Here is a 20057-nt window from a genome sequence, read left to right as displayed (position 1 = left end):
CTGATCAAAAAGCGGAATCTGAATCGGAATCGCGTGCAGTGTGCAAGAGGCCTTAACAGGTGAGGGGAGATTAATTGCCGATTTGCCGGAGCTTTTTATAGTAGTCTACCGAATACCCATCTGGGCCTGGTTCCTTTCCCGTGGGCATCTGAGAGAGAGCAATCCCCAGCTCGTCCTCCGAGAAAGGCTCCTCGAGATCGTTAGCTTCTGTGGCAGACAGGCGAGGCATCTGAGAGTTTTTTAAATAGGATTCAATTCTACCGCATTTGCTAGCTATTTGGAGATTAGCCAAAGGTGGAGGGAGATTATACAGGCCTGAATAATAATCCTTAAATATTCTTGAGATGTCATTATACTCATAATGCAGAGTAGAGGATTTGTCTTTAATACAGGAGATGAAGTTGGAAGATTGTTGAGACTTCAAAGCCCTAGTTAGCAATGATCCACATTTATTACCCCATTCATAATATGACCTGCGGCATCTTTCTGCTGCATATTTTGCCTTATGGAAGAGTTAAGCCTCATCTACATGGGTAGATGAGGCTGCGATCCGGCGGCTCGATTAGCCGCCGGATCGCCTCTTCCGCGTGCCTGCTCGCCGCGCGTGTGCCGCATTCGATTCCCCGCTCGTCCCCGCCGGCGCCGCTTATCTTTCGCTCGATTCCCTGCCATTGTCCCCTCGCGGGGAGCGAGCAGGGAATCGGCAGTGCGGAGATCCGTCCTGTCGGATCTTATCAATTGAGCCGCATCAGCGGCTCGATTGATAAGGAGCATCGCAGCCGCATCTACTCGTGTAGATGCGGCTTAAGGATCTAAGGCGATCTCTCTCTTTTGATAGCTCAGATAAAGTAGATGAGGACAGGTCCCCCTTGTGTTGTGACTCAAGTTCTTTAATGTGTGTTAGAGAGTCTTGTATGTCTTTTTCCCTTTCTCTTTTACGCCGGGCACCCTCACGTATCAGTAAACCCCGGACAAAACATTTATGTGTTTCCCATATTACCATAGGGGACATGTCCTCATGCACATTCAGCTGGAAAAATTCCTCAACTTCGCTTTTGAGCTTTTGTAAAAATTGCTCATTTTGTAACAGGGAGTTATTAATCCGCCATGTGGGCGGCCTGGTTCTATTGTTTTCCAATGACAATTCGACCCACATCGGAGCGTGGTCTGAAAGTGTCATGTTGCCAATGCCTGGAGAGGCCGACACTGACAATAGATTGTGGGACACGAAGATGTAATTGATTCTGGTGTACGAGTTGTGCGGAAAAGAAAAGAAGGTATAATCCTTCTGCAAGGGATTATGAAGTCTCCACACATCAACTAGCTGGGTGTCATGCAAAAGGGTCTTACATTTGCATAGGAGTTTTTTGGACATAGGAGATCTCTGGGAGGACGAGTCCAGGGCAGGCTCAAGTGTCAGATTCAAATCGCCTCCAAGAATGATGCTGCCTTCTGCAAAAGAACTCAGTTTAGAGAGGAAGTTTTGGAGAAAGGTCACCTGCTGAGTGTTGGGAGCATATAAAGAACCAATCGTGACCTTTTGATTGTAAAGAATGCCCTTTATCAGATTAAAACGGCCCAGCTTGTCTCCAAATTCCTCAATAAATGTGAAGGGACTGTCTTTGGTAATAAGAATCGCAGTACCCTTAGTTTTTGAATCCTGAGGGGCACTAAAGAAGGCTGTTTTATAATATCTGCTATATAGCTTAGGGGGGGAGGGGCCCTTAAAGTGTGTTTCCTGCAGGCAGACAAAATTAGCTCTTTCCCTGTGGACCAAATTTAACACAGCAGACCTCTTTTCCGGAATGTTTAAGCCCCTGACTTTTAAGGAGAGCACCTTAACTGACTGATTGATCATATGACCAACGCCCCAGGCACCCGCCGGACCATCAAAACCACAATCCCAGCCAATTTAACCTAGCATAAAGAGAGTAAGCAGGTAGAGAAAAAAGAGAGAGTAGAAAGAGACAGAACATCTTTAGATAATGTGTAACAAACCACAATAATTGCGTAGAAGGTATGTTTTCCCATACCTTCTTGTCACTAGGCCCTAGAAAGGCCTGTGCAAGGACATAGAAGTCCTCACTTTCCGAGAAACCAATAGGTTCCCGGAAAAGGGGTGGCAAATCGCCCTGGGGTAAAAGAGTCCACACCATGGTTGGTAGTGGGGTCTTCGCTCCCGTTACCCCGTGTGCCAACACAACATATCACAAAATCGAATTTCCAGATAACCTTAAAAAAAAGAAAAAAAAAAGGAACAAGTGCAATATTTGAGAACAGTCTATAACCCTTAATACATGAGACTATAATTCCTATGAATATGACATCATGACCTATTCCCCCCCAGTCCCCACCCCACCAGAAAACAGCCCAAAACATGTAGTAGGTACTCATGGTTCCAACCCACTTCCCTCAGAGAGAAGATCCCCAAAAACCGCTAAACAGCTAAAGTACCCCTTTCATCCGTATCTGTAGGCAGAGGGCCGTGAATATGGTGTCACTTGCATCATTTTCAAAATAGAAATGCTCCGCGTCCCCCCCCCCCCCAGGAGGCTAGGAACCTATACCCGCACTCCCCAGGCCATAAAGCTCTCCCCCACGAGTAGATTAAAGCAATAAGGCAGTATTAGCATCTTTACAAATGCATTGCAGATGGGAGCTGAATCAAGTTAATGTCAGTATAATACGCTAGCAAAAACTAAAAGCACAGTACTTAGAAGTATGAGTAGTAAGGGTCCTGGGTAGAGAGAATGTACGCTGGGAGGGGGGGCATGGAGAACCATCATTACATCCGGGGGGAGAGGGGGGGTAGCAGACCGGCGACACCGAGCCCCACCGCCTCCACGTCTCCGAGCAAGGACACTGTAAGCCAGGTAGAAAACAATTCCTTTTAGCCAGAGTCTAGCAGAAGAGGGCCTGCATGATACATGTGAGATAAAGGGGATCAAGGTAGGGGCACCACATTATCCTCCAAGGGTCGGGCGGGGAAAAGTTATAGTCAGTTCGGAATGGGGAGATGAAATATGATGAGCTGGCTTAGTCCATCTTCTCTCCCGTAGTGGGTGCATAGTGGGATAGGGTAAAGGGGGTCTGAGTTCCAAGCACATGTTTGCTCCATGAGAGCGCCAGGAGAGCATCTGGGGACAAACCCCAAACAGTACTTACTCTATAGTCGCTTCTGCCTGTGGTTCTTTGGCGGACGAGTAGGATCAAATGAATCCGGAACCCATTCAGGCAGATCAACTTGCGGGATAGAAATGGATGCGAAGAAGCTAGGGAGATCACGTGGATGGCGCAAGATGACCGAATCCGAGCCCTTTCGGGCCACCAGCTGGAAGGGGAATCCCTAATGGTAAGAAGCTCCGGCTTGCTGTAACGCTTTTAAGAGTGGGCGAAGCACCCACCGCTGAGCCAGGGTAGAAGGCGCTAAGTCCTGGAAGAGGGATATAGGTGAGCTCTGCCATTCCAGATTCTCTCTGCTGCGGGCAGCCATCATTATCTCCTCTTTCTCTCTATAGGCAGCAAATTATGTCTCTCGGTGGATCTTGATCCGAAGGCACAGCCCGTAGGGCTCTATGCGCACAATCAAATTTGATCCTCTGATCATCAGGTCTATTTCACACCCCATTGAAGATTTTGCATAGCGTGGGGATAATCTCCTCTGCCTGTACCGATTCCGGGACCCCACGGATTCTGATATTATTCCGTCGTCCCCTATTCTGGAGGTCCTCGAGCTGCCAACGGAAGGTCTGTGAGCTGGTCAGTTGTTTTTCACCTGCTGCACGCAGAGATGCTACTTCAGCTCGTAGCGCGACTATGTCCGTCTCTGCTGTGGAGACCCTCTCAGACAGACCTGTTATGTCCGTGTGTATTGCTGCAATCTCGGTTCTGGTGGAGGCCACAATCCTCTCTGTCTGTTCGTCTAGGTCTTGCTTAGTCGGCAGGCTGCGGAGGTAATGCCAAATGTCCTCTAGGTTACAGAGTGCGGACGGGCCTGACCTCATGGAGGTCGATGTTGCGGCCTGATCAGTCTGGTCTATTGGATCCGCCATCTTAGGAGTAGCTGTGCTGTTACTCAGCGTTTGAAAATACCGTGTTATCGGCCTCTGTGTCGAGGGTTTCTGGCATCGATCCGAAGCAGATTGCTTCCCAGCTCTCCTCATACCCCTGGGGATGATTTTAGTCCACTATTAGCTTGATAAAGAGCGGGATAAGGCACACAGGAACGGGAGTTTAGCAGCTACATGACCTCACTCCTCCATAGCCGGCTCCGCCCCTCCCATTATAGTTTTTAAATAATGCATGCTACTATAATTAAAATCCATGTAACTTATATGCCCATTTGTCCCAGTTATTACACCGTTTAAATTATGTCCCTACCACAATGTTTGGCGCCAATATTTTATTTGCAAATAAAGGTGCATTTTTTTCAGTTTTGCGTCTATCCCTAATTACAAGCCCATAATTTATAAAGTAACAGTGTTATACCCTCTTGATATAAATATTTAACCACTTAACATCTCAGTCGTTTTCAGCTTATGCATCCGAGCAATGTTCACCTCCCATTCATTAGCCTATAACTTTATCACTACTTATCACAATGAACTGATCTATATCTTGTTTTTTCCGCCACCAATTTGGCTTTCTTTGGGGGGTACATTTTGCTAAGAGCCACTTTACTGTAAATGCATTTTAACAGGAAGAATAAGAAAAAAAATGAAAAAATTCATTATTTGTCAGTTTTCGGCCATTATAGTTTTAAAATAATACATGCCTCCATAATTAAAACCCACGTATTGTTATTGCCCATTTGTCACGGTTATTTCACCATTTAAATTATGTCCCTATCACAATGTATCGCGACAATATTTTATTTGGAAATAAAAGAGCATTTTTTCCATTTTGCATACATCACTATTTACAAGCTTATAAAAAAAAATAGAGAGAAATATTTCATCTTTACATAGATATTTAAAAAGTTTAGACCCTTAGGTAAATATTTATGTTTTTTTTTTTTTTATAGTAATGTTTTTTTTTGTTTTTTTTTATTAAACATTTTATGTGGGCATTTTTGGGAGGGTGGGATATAAAAGTGTTTAATTTGGGGAAATATTGGTGTATTGTAATGTTTTTGAGGATTTTCTTGTAGTTTTACTTTTTGGCCACAAGATGGCAATCTCGATTTTTTTTACATGACGTCACTCTAAGCGTACAATGTACGCTTAGAGAGACACAGCTTCAGAAAGAGCGAAGCTTCCGAGAGAAGCTGTCGCTTTTTCAGCGGGGGAGAGGAATCAATGATCGGGCTCCATAGCCCGATAAATTGATTCCGTGGCTACCGACTCCGCGGCCGGGAGTGCGCGTGCACGCGCGCGATCGGCCGCGGGAGCGCGCGGGAGCGCGCCTGTCCTCCTTGACGTTTTTATACGTCAAGGAGGACAAAGTGGTTAAAGATTTCAGTCCCTAAGGTAACTATTTAAGTTTTTTTTTATTGTAATTTTTTTAAATTTATTTTAATATTACAAAAAAAATAATATTGGTAACAATTGGGGAGTGTGGGAGTTAATGAGTTAAAATTAATAGTGAAAACAATGTATGTGTATGTGAAAAATGTTTTTGGGTGTAGTATTACTTTTTTTTACATTTTTTTTTCAGGCGTCCTACAAGCGTCGGAAGGACGCTTGCAGGAAGGGAGGCTGGGAAACGGAGTTTTTTCACAATGGTCGCGCTGCTTCTCATAGAAGCATGCCGATCATTGCGGGGGCAGTGATCAACGAACGGGAATGGATTTTCCCGTTCATTAATCTCCGGGCGAGCCGGCGGCGGCGTGCACGATCGTGGGAGTGCGCGCACGTGCGAGTGGGAGCGCGGACAGCAGGGGAGGACTGGGACCTTTTGGCCTGGGGGGGGACACACAAACTAGAGGCTCATGTTCATGGCAGCCTCAGCCCAAATGGTCCCCCCACACACACTTACTGTATATCCAAAGAGGTGACTGTCCCTTCAAAAGAGGGAAAGTTGGGAGCTATGATGGTAAGAGAGCAGACAGAGTTTTTTTCCCACAAACCCTCCAGGCAAGCCTCTGCTCTGCATCATGTTGTGTATATTTACTTACCCGCCCTCTAATTGCTAATTGGGCTTTTATTTCCCTCAGCGAACCTAATGGTTCATATTGCCTTATACAATAACCTGAATGCAGCAGGCCAACACCAGGCCTAAATCATTAAATGAGAGGCAGCCTGGGGGGAAATCTCCCCCCTTCCCCCCTGGCCAGTCCTCCCCTGGCGGACAGCGGCGGTAGCGGCGGGGGGTGCGTATATCTACGCTCCGGGCGGGGAACTGAAGTCCAAAGGAGCGTAGATATACTGTACCCGGGCGGCCAAGTGGTTAAGTACTATTAAGTACAATCCTGCAGCATCAGGTAGAAGAACCGTTGGCTCAGTTATGATGATGTGATGCGTGTGAATGTTCTTTGCTTGTACATCAAGAGGTTGCTTACTTATCAAATCAAAATTTCACAAAAATTTTTGCTTGTCTTGCTCAGTGCTCTTAAAAGAGTCATTAAGCAAATAATCACTTTACACCTCTACTTACCTGCGGCTTCATCCAGTCACTTGTAGCTGACATGTCCCAAGCCGCAGCTCCGCTCTCAGCCGTCGGCCCAGGGTCCCCGGGTGTCTCACCAGGCTGTTCTCTATTGCACCTGTGCACCTGTGCGAGCGCCGCTGTCAATCAAGTCCACGTTGTTCGGACTATACTGCGTAGGCACAGTAGTACTGCGCCTGCGCAGTACAGTCCTGGACAATGTGGATTTAACTGACAGCGGCACTCGCACAGGCGCAGTAGATGACCTTGAGATCGAGACACTGACCTTGAGGTCGATCTCTGCACCGGTAGGGACCCTGGCCCAGCAGCTGAGAGCAGAGGTGTGGCGGGGGACATGTCAGCTTCAAGGGGTTGGAGGAAGCCCCACGTAAGTAGAGGGGGAAAGTGTTAATGACTCTTCAACCTCCCTGGCGTTCTGGACGAGCTAGGCTCGTCCAGAGATGCCAGAGGTCGCCGCTCAGGCCCTGCTTGGCCGATTTGAATAATTGTTTTTTTAAAACACGCAGCAAGCACTTTGCTTGCTGCGTGTTGCGCCTGATTGCCCACCGCCGCTACCCGCCGCGATGCAGCCTCCCCCCCTCCCCAGACCCCGTGCGCTGCCTGGCCAATCAGTGCCAGGCAGCGCTGAGGGTGGATCGGGACTCACTGTGACGTCATGACGTCCATGACGTCACGACGGTCGTCACCATGGCGACGGGGGAAGCTCTCCTGGAAATCCCGTTCAGAACGGGATTTCCGGGCGGGTGATTGTGACGGCGGTGATCGGACAGGTAGGAGGGACGCCGCAGGGAGGGGGGAATCATGCAGCTAGCGCTAGGTTAGCTACATGATACATTTAAATTTTTTTTTGCAAAAAACGTTCCCCTGGCCACAGGGCCGCGGGAATCAGAACGCCAGGCAGGTTAAACCAAGTTACTTGCAATCCAGAGCTTTAGTGTATCTGCATTAAAGAGGGCTTGGATGCTTTCCAAGCACTGAAGGGCATCCCAGAGCTGGGACAAGGTCCTCCAGCACCCAAGGCTGAGACACAAAAGTGTGCCCCTCCATCCCTGCCACCCCAGCATTCACACACTGATTGCTATTAGACTAAGAAGCGCCACAGGGCCCACAACCTCCCCAACACCTTAACCACTTCCCGACCGCCCACTACACAGGGGCGGCGGGGAAGTGGAGCCCTGCAGGACGGCCTCACCCACAGAGGCGGCGGTCCATTTAAGGGCATGGGCGGAGCGATCGCGTCATCCGTGACGCGATCCTCCGCCGGCGCCTGTCACCGCTCGCTCGCCGCAACATCCCGCCGGCTATACGGAAGCGCCGGCGGGATGTTAACCCCGCGATCGCCGCATACAAAGTGTATAATACACTTTGTAATGTTTACAAAGTGTATTATACAGGCTGCCTCCTGCCCTGGTGGTCCCAGTGTCCGAGGGACCACCAGGGCAGGCTGCAGCCACCCTAGTCTGCACCCAAGCACACTGATTTCTCCCTCCCCTGCCCCAGATCGCCCACAGCACCCATCAGACCCCCCCCTGCCCACCCCCCAGACCCCTGTTTGCACCCAATCACCCCCCTAATCACCCATCAATCACTCCCTGTCACTATCTGTCAACGCTATTTTTTTTTTATCCCCCCCCTGCTCCCTGCCCCCTCCTGATCACCCCCCACCCCTCAGATTCTCCCCAGACCCCCCCCCCCTGTTTACTGTATGCATCTATCCCCCTGATCACCTGTCAATCACCTGTCAATCACCCGTCAATCACCCGTCAATCACCCGTCAATCACCCCCTGTCACTGCCACCCATCAATCAGCCCCTAACCTGCCCCTTGCGGGCAATCTGATCACCCCCCCACACCAATAGATCGCCCACAGATCCGACATCAGATCACCTCCCAAATCCATTGTTTACATCTATTCTCTCCTCTAAACACCCACTAATTACCCATCAATCACCCATCAATCACCCCCTATCACCACCTGTCACTGTTACCTATCAGATCAGACCCTAATCTGCCCCTTGCGGGCACCCAATCACCTGCCTACACGCTCAGATTGCCCTCAGACCCCCCCTTATTAATTCGCCAGTGCATTAATTACATCTGTTCTTCCCTGTAATAACCCACTGATCACTTGTCAATCACCTGCCAATCACCTATCACCCATCAATCACCCCCTGTCACTGCCACCCATCAATCAGCCCCTAACCTGCCCCTTGCGGGCAATCTGATCACCCACCCACACCATTAGATCGCCCGCAAACCCGCCGTCAGATTACCTCCCAAATGTATCGTTTACATCTGTTATCTTCTCTAAACACCCACTAATTACCCATCAATCACCCATCAATCACCCCCTATCACCACCTGTCACTTTTACCTATCAGATCAGACCCTAATCTGTCCCTTGCGGGCACCCAATCACCCGCCCACACGCTCAGATTGCCCTCTGACACCCCCCCCCCCCTTATCAATTCGCCAGTGCATTAATTACATCTGTCCTTCCCTGTAATAACCCACTGATCACCTGTCAATCACCTGCCAATCACCTATCACCCATCAATCACCCCCTGTCACTGCCACCCAACAATCAGCCCCTAACCTGCTCCTTGCGGGCAAACTGATCACCCACCCACACCAATAGATCGCCCGCAGATCCGACATCAGATCACCACCCAAGCGCAGTGTTTCCATCTATTCTCTCCTCTAAACACCCACTAATTACCCATCAATCACCCATCAATCACCCCCTATCACCACCTGTCACTGTTACCCATCAGATCAGACCCTAATCTGCCCCTTGCGGGCACCCAATCGCCCGCCTACAATCTCAGATTGCCCTCAGACCCCCCCTTATCAATTCGCCAGTGCAATATTTACATCTGTTCTCCCCTGTAATAACCCACTGATTACCTGTCAATCACCTATCAATCACCCATCAATCACCCCCTGTCACTGACACCCATCAATCACCCGCTGTCACTGACACCCATCAATCAGCCCCTAACCTGCCCCTTGTGGGCAAACTGATCACCCACCCACACCAATAGATCGCCCGCAGATCCGACAACAGATCACCACCCAAGCGCAGTGTTTCCATCTATTCTCTACCCTAAACACCCACTAATTACCCATCAATCACCACCTGTCACTGCTACCTATCAGATTAGACCCCTATCTGCCCCTAGGGCACTCAATCACCCGCCCACACCCTCAGAATGCCCTCAGACCCCAGCCCTGATCACCTCGCCAGTGCATTGCTTGCATCTATTCTCCCCTCTAATCACACCTTGAGACACCCATCAATCACCTCCTGTCACCCCCTAGCACACCTACCCATCAGATCAGGCCCCAATTTGCCCTGTGTGGGCTCCTGATCACTCGGCCAAACCCTCAGACCCCCTTCCGATCACCTCCCCAGTGCATTGATTGCATCTATTTTCCCCTCTAACCACCCCCTGAGACACCCATCAATCACCTCCTGTCACCCCCCTAGCACTCCTATCCATCAGATCAGGCCCAATACAACCTGTCATCTAAAAGGCCACCCTGCTTATGACCGGTTCCACAAAATTCACCCCCTCATAGACCACCTGCCATCAAAATTTGCAGATGCTTATACCCCTGAACAGTCATTTTGAGACATTTGGTTTCCAGACTACTCACGGTTTTGGGCCTGTAAAATGCCAGGGCGGTATAGGAACCCCACAAGTGATCCCATTTTAGAAAAAAAAAGACACCCCAAGGTATTATGTTAGGTGTATGACGAGTTCATAGAAGATTTTATTTTTTGTCAAAAGTTAGCGGAAAATAATTTTTATTGTTTTTTTTTCACAAAGTGTCATTTTTCACTAACTTGTGACAAAAAATAAAATCTTCTATGAACTTGCCATACACCTAACGGAATACCTTGGGGTGTCTTCTTTCTAAAATGGGGTCACTTGTGGGGTTCCTATACTGCCCTGGCATTTTAGGGGCCCTAAACCGCGAGGAGTAGTCTAGAAAACAAATGCTTCAAAATGACCTGTGAATAGGACGTTGGGCCCCTTAGCGCACCTAGGCTGCAAAAAAGTGTCACACATGTGGTACCGCCGTACTCAGGAAAAGTAGTATAATGTGTTTTGGGGTGTATTTTTACACATACCCATGCTGGGTGGGAGAAATTTCTATGTAAATGGACAATTGTGTGTAAAAAAATCAAACAATTGTCATTTACAGAGATATTTCTCCCACTTAGCATGGGTATGTGTAAAAATACACCCCAAAACGCATTATACTACTTCTCCTGAGTACAGCGGTACCACATGTGTGGCACTTTTTTACACCCTAAGTACGCTAAGGGGCCCAAAGTCCAATGAGTACCTTTAGGATTTCACAGGTCATTTTGCGACATTTGGTTTCAAGACTACTCCTCACGGTTTAGGGCCCCTAAAATGCCAGGGCAGTATAGGAACCCCACAAATGACCCCATTCTAGAAAGAAGACACCCAAAGGTATTCCGTACGGAGTATGGTGAGTTCATAGAAGATTTTATTTTTTGTCACAAGTTAGCGGAAAATTACACTTTGTGAAAAAAAACTATTAAAATCAATTTCCGCTAACTTGTGACAAAAAAATAAAAACTTCTATGAACTCACCATACTCCTAACGGAATACCTTGGGGTGTCTTCTTTCTAAAATGGGGTCATTAGTGGGGTTCCTATACTGCCCTGGCATTTTAGGGGCCCTAAACCGTGAGGAGTAGTCTTGAAACAAAAATGACCTGTGAAATCCTAAAGGTACTCATTGGACTTTATGCCCCTTAGTGCAGTTAGGGTGCAAAAAAGTGCCACACATGTGGTATCGCCGTACTCGGGAGAAGTAGTACAATGTGTTTTGAGGTGTATTTTTACACATACCCATGCTGGGTGGGAGAAATACCTCTGTAAATGACAATCTTTTGATTTTTTTACACACAATTGTCCATTTACAGAGGTATTTCTCCCACCCAGCATGGGTATGTGTAAAAATACACCTCAAAACACATTGTACTGCTTCTCCCGAGTATGGCGATACCACATGTGTGGCACTTTTTTGCACCCTAACTGCGCTAAAGGGCCCAAAGTCCAATGAGTACCTTTAGGATTTCACAGGTCATTTTGAGAAATTTCGTTTCAAGACTACTCCTCACGGTTTAGGGCCCCTAAAATGCCAGGGCAGTATAGGAACCCCACAAATGACCCCATTTTAGAAAGAAGACACCCCAAGGTATTCCGTTAGGAGTATGGTGAGTTCATAGAAGTTTTTATTTTTTGTCAAAAGTTAGCGGAAATTGATTTTAATTGTGTTTTTTCACAAAGTGTCATTTTCCGCTAACTTGTGACAAAAAATAAAATCTTCTATGAACTCGCCATACTACTAATGGAATACCTTGGGGTGTCTTCTTTCTAAAATGGGGTCATTTGTGGGGTTCCTATACTGCCCTGGCATTTTAGGGGCCCTAAACCGTGAGGAGTAGTCTTGAAACGAAATTTCTCAAAATGACCTGTGAAATCTTAAAGGTACTCATTGGACTTTGGGCCCTTTAGCGCAGTTAGGGTGCAAAAAAGTGCCACACATGTGGTATCGCCGTACTCAGGAGAAGTAGTATAATGTGTTTTGTGGTGTATTTTTACACATACCCATGCTGAGTGGGAGAAATATCTCTGTAAATGGACAATTGTGTGTAAAAAAATTAACAAATTGTCATTTACAGAGATATTTCTCCCACCCAGCATGGGTATGTGTAAAAATACACCCCAAAACACATTATACTACTTCTCCTGAGTATGGCAATACCACATGTGTGGCACTTTTTTGCAGCCTAACTGCGCTAAGGGGTCCAAAGTCCAATGAGCACCTTTAGGCTTTACAGGGGTGCTTACAATTTAGCACCCCCCAAAATGTCAGGACAGTAAACACACCCCACAAATGATCCCATTTTGGAAAGTAGACCCTTCAAGGTATTCAGAGAGGGGCATGGTGAGTCCGTGGCAGATTTCATTTTTTTTTGTCGCAAGTTAGAAGAAATGGAAACTTTTTTTTTTTTTTTTTTTCTCACAAAGTGTCATTTTCCGCTTACTTGTGACAAAAAATAATATCTTCTATGAACTCACTATGCCTCTCAGTGAATACTTTGGGATGTCTTCTTTCCAAAATGGGGTCATTTGGGGGGTATTTATACTATCCTGGAATTCTAGCCCCTCATGAAACATGACAGGGGGTCAGAAAAGTCAGAGATGCTTGAAAATGGGAAAATTCACTTTTTGCACCATAGTTTGTAAACGCTATAACTTTTACCCAAACCAATAAATATACACTGAATGGGTTTTTTTTTATCAAAAACATGTTTGTCCACATTTTTCGCGCTGCATGTATACAGAAATTTTACTTTATTTGAAAAATGTCAGCACAGAAAGTTAAAAAAATCATTTTTTTGCCAAAATTCATGTCTTTTTTGATGAATATAATAAAAAGTAAAAATCGCAGGAGCAATCAAATAGCCCCAAAAGAAAGCTGTATTAGTGACAAGAAAAGGAGCCAAAATTCATTTAGGTGGTAGGTTGTATGAGCGAGCAATAAACCGTGAAAGCTGCAGTGGTCTGAATGGAAAAAAAGTGGCCGGTCCTTAAGGGGTAGAAAGCCCTAGGTCCTCAAGTGGTTAATATCTAGTTATCTGGTTTGCAGTCACTGCCATGTATCCCCTTTTCTTATTTCTTTCTGCTTCAAACACAATTAGGAATGAAAGCTGAATGAATTGTGAGCCCCCTCCTACATTGCGCCCTGAGGCTGGAGCCTCTCCAGCCTATGCTTCGGCCCGGCCCTGGGGCATCCACAGCTATAATTACTAGGTAATTCCTGGGAGAGTTGATCCAGGGATTTATCTGACTACCATCTGGAGTCGGGAAGGAGTTTTTCCTTTTTAAGTCTAATTTGCCCAGGCCTTGTTAGGTTTTTGCCAAAGTGATTTTCACATGCAATTTTCGATTTCGAGAAAATATTCATGAATATACAGTGCATTGTATTTTCTCAATATGGAGAAAATACCCCAAAACTGTATTTTTACAGCAAAAAGTATTGAAAAGCGCAAAGTCGTTTATTTTCAGTGCGGAAGTTCACGAAAAATGCAAAAAGTTATTACATAATAATTTTCAATAACATTTTTGCTTGAAAGTCGAATTTAACATTATTTTCACGAAAATTAATGAGAAAAGAATATTGGCATTTTTGCTGGTGATCACCTACTGTATATAGTGCCTCTTTTCCTTCCACCTTATTTGTTACTTGTGCTTAAAGGGAACCCAAGGTGAAATAAAAGTGTCCAGTTTAACTTACCCGGGGCTTCTTCCAGACCCCTGTAGTCATCCTGGTCCCTCGCCATCATTCTGCTCTATTCTATTCAGCCAATGTGCCCTTCTGAAAGCTGGCTGACTGGGCCAGTCACGGGCTACGGCCCAAGCATGTGGCCCGGCGTTGCGCCTCCTCGATCGGAGTAACTGTCACATGCCCAATAGTCTTTTCTTTTTCATGAACTGCGCTAGCGCAGAACACACCTCTGTATGGTAGCTCAATCCTGGATGTGTGGCAGTTCCTGTCAAATCCATGGCAGCATACTATGGGTTAACCCCGCCCCTCAACCAATCAGGACTGGCATCTATAAATCTTTCCACCCCAACATGGCTCCCTGCTTTTTTTCCTTTGTCCGAGCTGTCAGGACTGGTCGTACATTTCAAAGTACAAGGTTTTTATTTTTTGGCCTTACCTGACTGTATTTATGCAGTCTCCGTGCAGGGTGCCTCCCCTCGCGCGAAGCTCCCTCTGAGAACCTCTAAACGAGAGTGTGAGTGGAGACCCCCCTGTCTGCTGATGAGGATGGCTACTTCCTGGGAGGGCGTGTACTCCTCACTCTGTGCGCTTCACGGACTGAAGGCAGAGTGTCAGAGAAGTCACATGACTGGGGCTTCCAGGAAGTGGGTGGAGCTATGACGTCACCCGCTCAGGAAGCATAAAGACACTATGGCTGTGCATAGTAGATGCTGCTGGCTGGGAGGAGAGCGTGCTTCGTCTGCTGGGAAATGTAAGTGCTATGGATTCTACTACTCCTGTTTGGCTATAAACTGTGCTACTGTCTTTGGAGCAATATGTGGAGAATGGTTAGCGCTGCAGGCTCACAGTAATGTTCTTTTCTTATTGTTGTTTTTTGCAGTATCCTCCTTGTGCTCCGTCGCAGGGAAAGTCAGGTACTTTATGTTTTGCATGACACATTTTTTATTAAGGCATGGCATGTATCAATTGCGGATTTTGATTATGCTGGGCTTTGCTTTTGTTTGTTACAGCACGCCGGTTTCTGAGGCACGTTAGATGTATATTACCTCATCTGTGTAGCTGTGGTTTTCAGGTACATTTGTCTATTCAGTTTGTCAGCATCATAAAGTTATGTGTCAGGGATGTGTATATACATATATATATTTTTTCCTCCAGCTCATGGTGCACCATTATTTTGTTTGTAGCTTTACGGAGAAAATAATGGAAGGTTCTACTGGTGACAGAGATCAGCACATTGATAATAGGTAAGGCCGTAGACAGGTAGGTATTTAGGTAGGAATAATAGAGGTGAGGGGTTTGACTGTGGGACTCATACACGAATGTGTATTTTGTCTTCCCAGCCCTCAAGATAGAGCATCCACTTCCTCATCTTCTGGTCATAAAGCAACAGCAAAATCCAGTAGAGCTCCGCAGAAAAACCCGCAAAGCCTTACTAATATGCCAGATAAGAAGTACTGCTGGGCATGCGGGGAGAAAACAATGCCGGGAAAACTTGTGTGTATAGACGGTTTCTATTGTTTCCCCATCGAGCAGGAAAATCAGCAGCAGGACTTGCCAACACTAATTAAAGAGATAGTCCAGCAATCTTTAGAAGAACGCACTGCAGCGTCTTCGCCGGACAATCGGCCCATAAGTGGAGGCGCAAGTATTACTGATACGCTGCCCTCAATGGAAGAGGTGGAAGTGGAGGAGCAGTTTTCGATAGGTTTTGATTTTGCACTTGTTGACCCTTTCATAAGATCAGTCAGGGAAGCCATACAGTGGGAAGAACCCCAGGAACCCCAAGCAAAGAAAATGAAATACTATCCGCATTTAAAAAGGAAGGTGGTGTCTTTTCCTATCATGGAAGAGGTTTCAGAGTTAGTAAAAGATGAGTGGTCCAGAATAGAGAAGAAACCTGCTATGGGCAATCGTTTATCCAAGTTGTATCCTATTCAAGGTGAACTAGCGGCACAGTTAGAGGGACCACCCCTAGTCGATGCATCTGTAATGAGACTAGCCCGACATGTCACCCTACCAATAGATTCGGTGGCGTTTAAAGACTCGCTGGACAGAAGGATGGATCAAGATTTGAAAAAAGCATATTTAAGTACGGGTGGAGCCTGTAAACCCGCGATAGCATTGACCTCGATAGCAAAAGCTATTAAAGTATGGGCAGATAACCTTGAGGGGGCAATCCAGGCTAACGCAGACAAACAAACGTTAATCGCAGGGTTAGAAGAATTTCGTATCGTGTCAGATTTCATAGGTGAAGCGTCGTTTGATATCCTGAGATGCGCCACGAGAGGTATGTTATATGATGTGACAGCAAAACGTGCAATGTGGTTGAAACCATGGTCGGCAGACTCGAATTCCAAGGAGGCGTGGTGTAGAATACCTTTTGACGGTAAGAATCTATTTGGTAGCAAGATGGATACGGCAATTGCTAGAGTTACGGGCGGTAGGTCTGGATTGCTCCCTCAAGACAGGCGACCTAACAGAAGACAAACAGATAAGAGACCGTTTCAGTCAAGAAGCAAAAATGACAGGCCTCAAAGAAGCAATCAGGGGTTTCGCAGGCAGTGGCAGGGAGCACAGTCAAATTTATCAAAGTATAACAAACAGCGAAACTCTACCTCTACGCAGAACGCCAAGTCATTCTGAGATAGTGCCCGCCCGTCTGGAGGCGGTTGGAGGACGACTACGCAACTATCTTCGGACTTGGGCGGACAAAATACAGGACTCTTGGGTCTTAAATACAATAGAATGGGGTCATTCATGGCACTTCAAAGATCTTCCCCCATTGGATCACTTTGTGCCAACACGAATACCACACAAGAAAGAGAAGGTATTAATACTCCAGCAATACATAAACGATTTAATACAGAAAAACGCTATCAGAGAAGTCCCATAGCAAGAGAGGAACAGGGGGTGTTACTCACCGCTATTCTTCGTCACCAAAAAATCAGGAGATTTGCGACCAGTATTAGATCTAAGGCTCTTAAACATACAGATTCAGCAAGAAAAATTCAAAATGGAATCCCTACAGACCATCATTCCATCCATCCAGGTAGGAGATTGGCTATTGTCAGCGGATCTGGAAGATGCGTATCTCCACGTCCCCATACATGCGCACTTTCAGAAATACTTAAGATTTGCAGTAGGAGAAAGACATTTTCAGTTCCAGGTATTACCATTTGGCATATGTACGGCACCAAGAACGTTTACGAAGATATTGGTGACCGTAATAGCATTTCTAAGGGAGCAGAATCTGCGAGTACATCACTACCTGGACGACGTGTTATTAATAGCGGAGTCAGAGCACAAACTAATGAGGCACAGGGACGTCCTCATAAACACATTACAACAGTTTGGCTGGATAATAAATCTGAAAAAGAGCCAGTTAGAGCTGAATCAAACATTGATTTTTCTAGGGGCATTGATCAATACGAAGAACAACACGGTATCCCTGCCGGAAGACAAGAAAGCACAGGTCAAACAGAGTATATTGGAGGTGATAAAACATCAACATTTACAGGCCAGGCAATTTATGAGAATTCTGGGCACTGTTTCGGCGACAATTCCCATGGTAATGTGGGCAGCATGGAACATGAGAATATGCCAGAACAACTTCTTGAGGCAATGGAATAGGAAGGACCTATCCCAGAGGATCCATTTTCAATACAACATGAAGTCAGAACTAACATGGTGGCTACTGGATCACAACCTCAGCAGAAGTCACAGTATACAGATCACCGAACATTACTACATAACAACCGATGCGAGTCTCTGGGGCTGGGGAGCCCACACAGACACGAAGTATGTACAAGGTATGTGGAAAGAGCCTGTCAGTGGAGTCCCCGCGAATGTGTTAGAGATTCGAGCAGCACACAACGCACTTCTCAGTTTCAAGGGGTGACCCGGAACAGAGCAGTGGTGCTCAGAATGGACAACTCCACAGCTGTCTCATATATAAACAACCAGGGGGGAACGCGGAGTCGGTCGCTACTAAAGGAAGTCTGCCCGATCATGGAATTGGCGCAACAGACACTGACCTCACTTCGGGCAGTACACATACCAGGAACGAAGAACACATTAGCAGACACTCTAAGCAGAAAATGGTTCGACAACAACGAGTGGGAATTGAACCAGGAAGTGTTCGATCAAATCTGCCAGAGATGGGGTCATCCGGAAGTGGACCTCATGGCAACCCCGAACAACACCAAATGTCGGAGATTCCTTTCCAGGTACAAGTTTTCACAGGCCTCAGGCTGGGATGCACTAACGGCAAAGTGGGATTTTCAACTACCCTATGCCTTCCCTCCAGTCCCCCTCATCTATCGCCTGCTCAAGCGAATAATGATGGAGAAAACAACGTTGATTGTGGTAATACCATACTGGCCGAGAAGACCTTGGTTTCCGATGTTGAAGAAGCTAGCGGTGGAACCTCCATGGACACTACCATGTCCCAGGAATTTACTGATGCAGAGGGGCATACTTCATCCGGACCCCAAGGTGTTAGCTTTAACGGCTTGGAAGCTGAGAGGTCTAAATTAACAGCGTTAGGATGCTCGGAGGCAGTTACAGACACGTTATTAAAAGCAAGGAAGCACTCCACTAATAAAACTTATCACCGTGTGTGGAACAAATTTATACAGTTTACTAAAGACAGGGCTTTGGACTCAAATGACCCTGAAATACCCACTATACTTGAGTTCCTGCAAAGGGGAGTAGACATGGGATTAGGAAGCCGGACTATAAAGGTCCAGATTTCGGCTTTGTCAGCACTGCTAGATCGTCGCCTAGCCACCCATCCACTGGTTTTACAGTTTACGAGGGCAGTAAGCAAATTGAGACCAGCAGTACATAATTTATACCCGCAGTGGGACCTACCCACAGTGCTAAGAGGTTTAGCAAAACCTCCGTTTGTACCATTAGAGCAGTGTAACCTGACTAATTTGACACTGAAGACAGTATTCTTAGTAGCCATAGCTTCGGCAAGACGGGTGTCGGAGATTCAAGCTCTAAGTTGGCTACCCCCTTACCTGCATTTCTTTCCGGACAGAGTAACACTGAGACCGGTGCCGCAATTCATACCAAAGGTGGCCACAAACTTTCATTTCGCACAAGAATGGAACTTACCTGTATTAATTGATAGGGAATCGGAAACACCATCAGCATGGAACATTCCAGAAATATTAAAACAGTATGTGGAGATTACAAAACCATTCCACAAGTCAGACAGACTTTTTATAATCCCGGAAGGATATCGCAGGGGGCAGACGGACCATAGCCACTTGCCTGGTTAGGGTTATACGGTCAGCCTACAGTATCATGGACGGTACTGCCCCAACAAGAGTAACAGCGCATTCGACGAGGGCAATCTCATCGTCATGGGCAGCGCAAGCAGGAGTTTCAGCAGAGATCATATGCAGGGCGGCTAACTGGGCATCGGCCAATACATTTGTTAAGCACTAAAAGGTAGACCCGGCTGCCTCTTCTACAGTTCATTTTGGCAAAAGTATATTTACAGCAGCCACAATGTCAGATACAGTATGAGAATGATGAGAATTTTCATGATCTGTTCAGTGTATATCAAATCATTGTTATGAATTAGATATTAAAGGTGTGTAAGCAGCATATTGTGCCCTCCCGAGTCTTATTATTAGATGGATAGTTAGATCCCAAAGTATGCTGCCATGGATTTGACAGGAAAACGAAAATTGTATACTTTACCTTCGGTAATTTTCCTTTCCTGTCGAATAACCATGGCAGCATACGGGACACCCACCCTAGTAAGATGCAGTCTTAGATGGACATAGTTACAAAAGCAGGGAGCCATGTTGGGGTGGAAAGATTTATAGATACCAGTCCTGAATGGTTGAGGGGCGGGGTTAACCCATAGTATGCTGCCATGGTTATTCGACAGGAAAGGAAAATTACCGAAGGTAAGTATACAATTTTCGTTTTTTCAGAGGGACACAGCTGATGAATGGAAGAGTGTGGAAAGAAGGAGAGGGACCAGGGGGACTACAGGGTAGGTTAAACTGGCCATGTTTATTTCACTTTAGGTTTTCTTTAAAGGGAACCAGAGAGGAACGAATCAAAAAAAAAGAAAAAGCTTTTATACATAC

The 20057-nt window shown here is 46.3% G+C and overlaps 1 protein-coding gene across 7 annotated transcripts in view; it reads right to left on the bottom strand.

The window, feature by feature from the left end:
• The window catches only part of TSHB (thyroid stimulating hormone subunit beta), a 160754-nt gene that overhangs the window by 25377 nt on the left and 115320 nt on the right, over positions 1-20057 (bottom strand). The window contains exon 1 of one of the 7 annotated variants that reach the window (XM_068269663.1): positions 14381-14528. The exons of the other annotated variants lie outside the window; for them this stretch is intronic. The gene's annotated coding sequence lies outside the window, so the exon portion shown is untranslated. Of the gene's footprint in view, positions 1-14380; positions 14529-20057 lie in introns of those variants that run through there. 7 annotated transcript variants of the gene reach the window in all.

Source organism: Hyperolius riggenbachi, chromosome 2 (genome assembly GCF_040937935.1).
Source record: "Hyperolius riggenbachi isolate aHypRig1 chromosome 2, aHypRig1.pri, whole genome shotgun sequence".
Classification (NCBI taxonomy): Eukaryota; Metazoa; Chordata; class Amphibia; order Anura; family Hyperoliidae; genus Hyperolius; species Hyperolius riggenbachi.
This window is presented reverse-complemented; position numbering and strand designations above follow the sequence as displayed.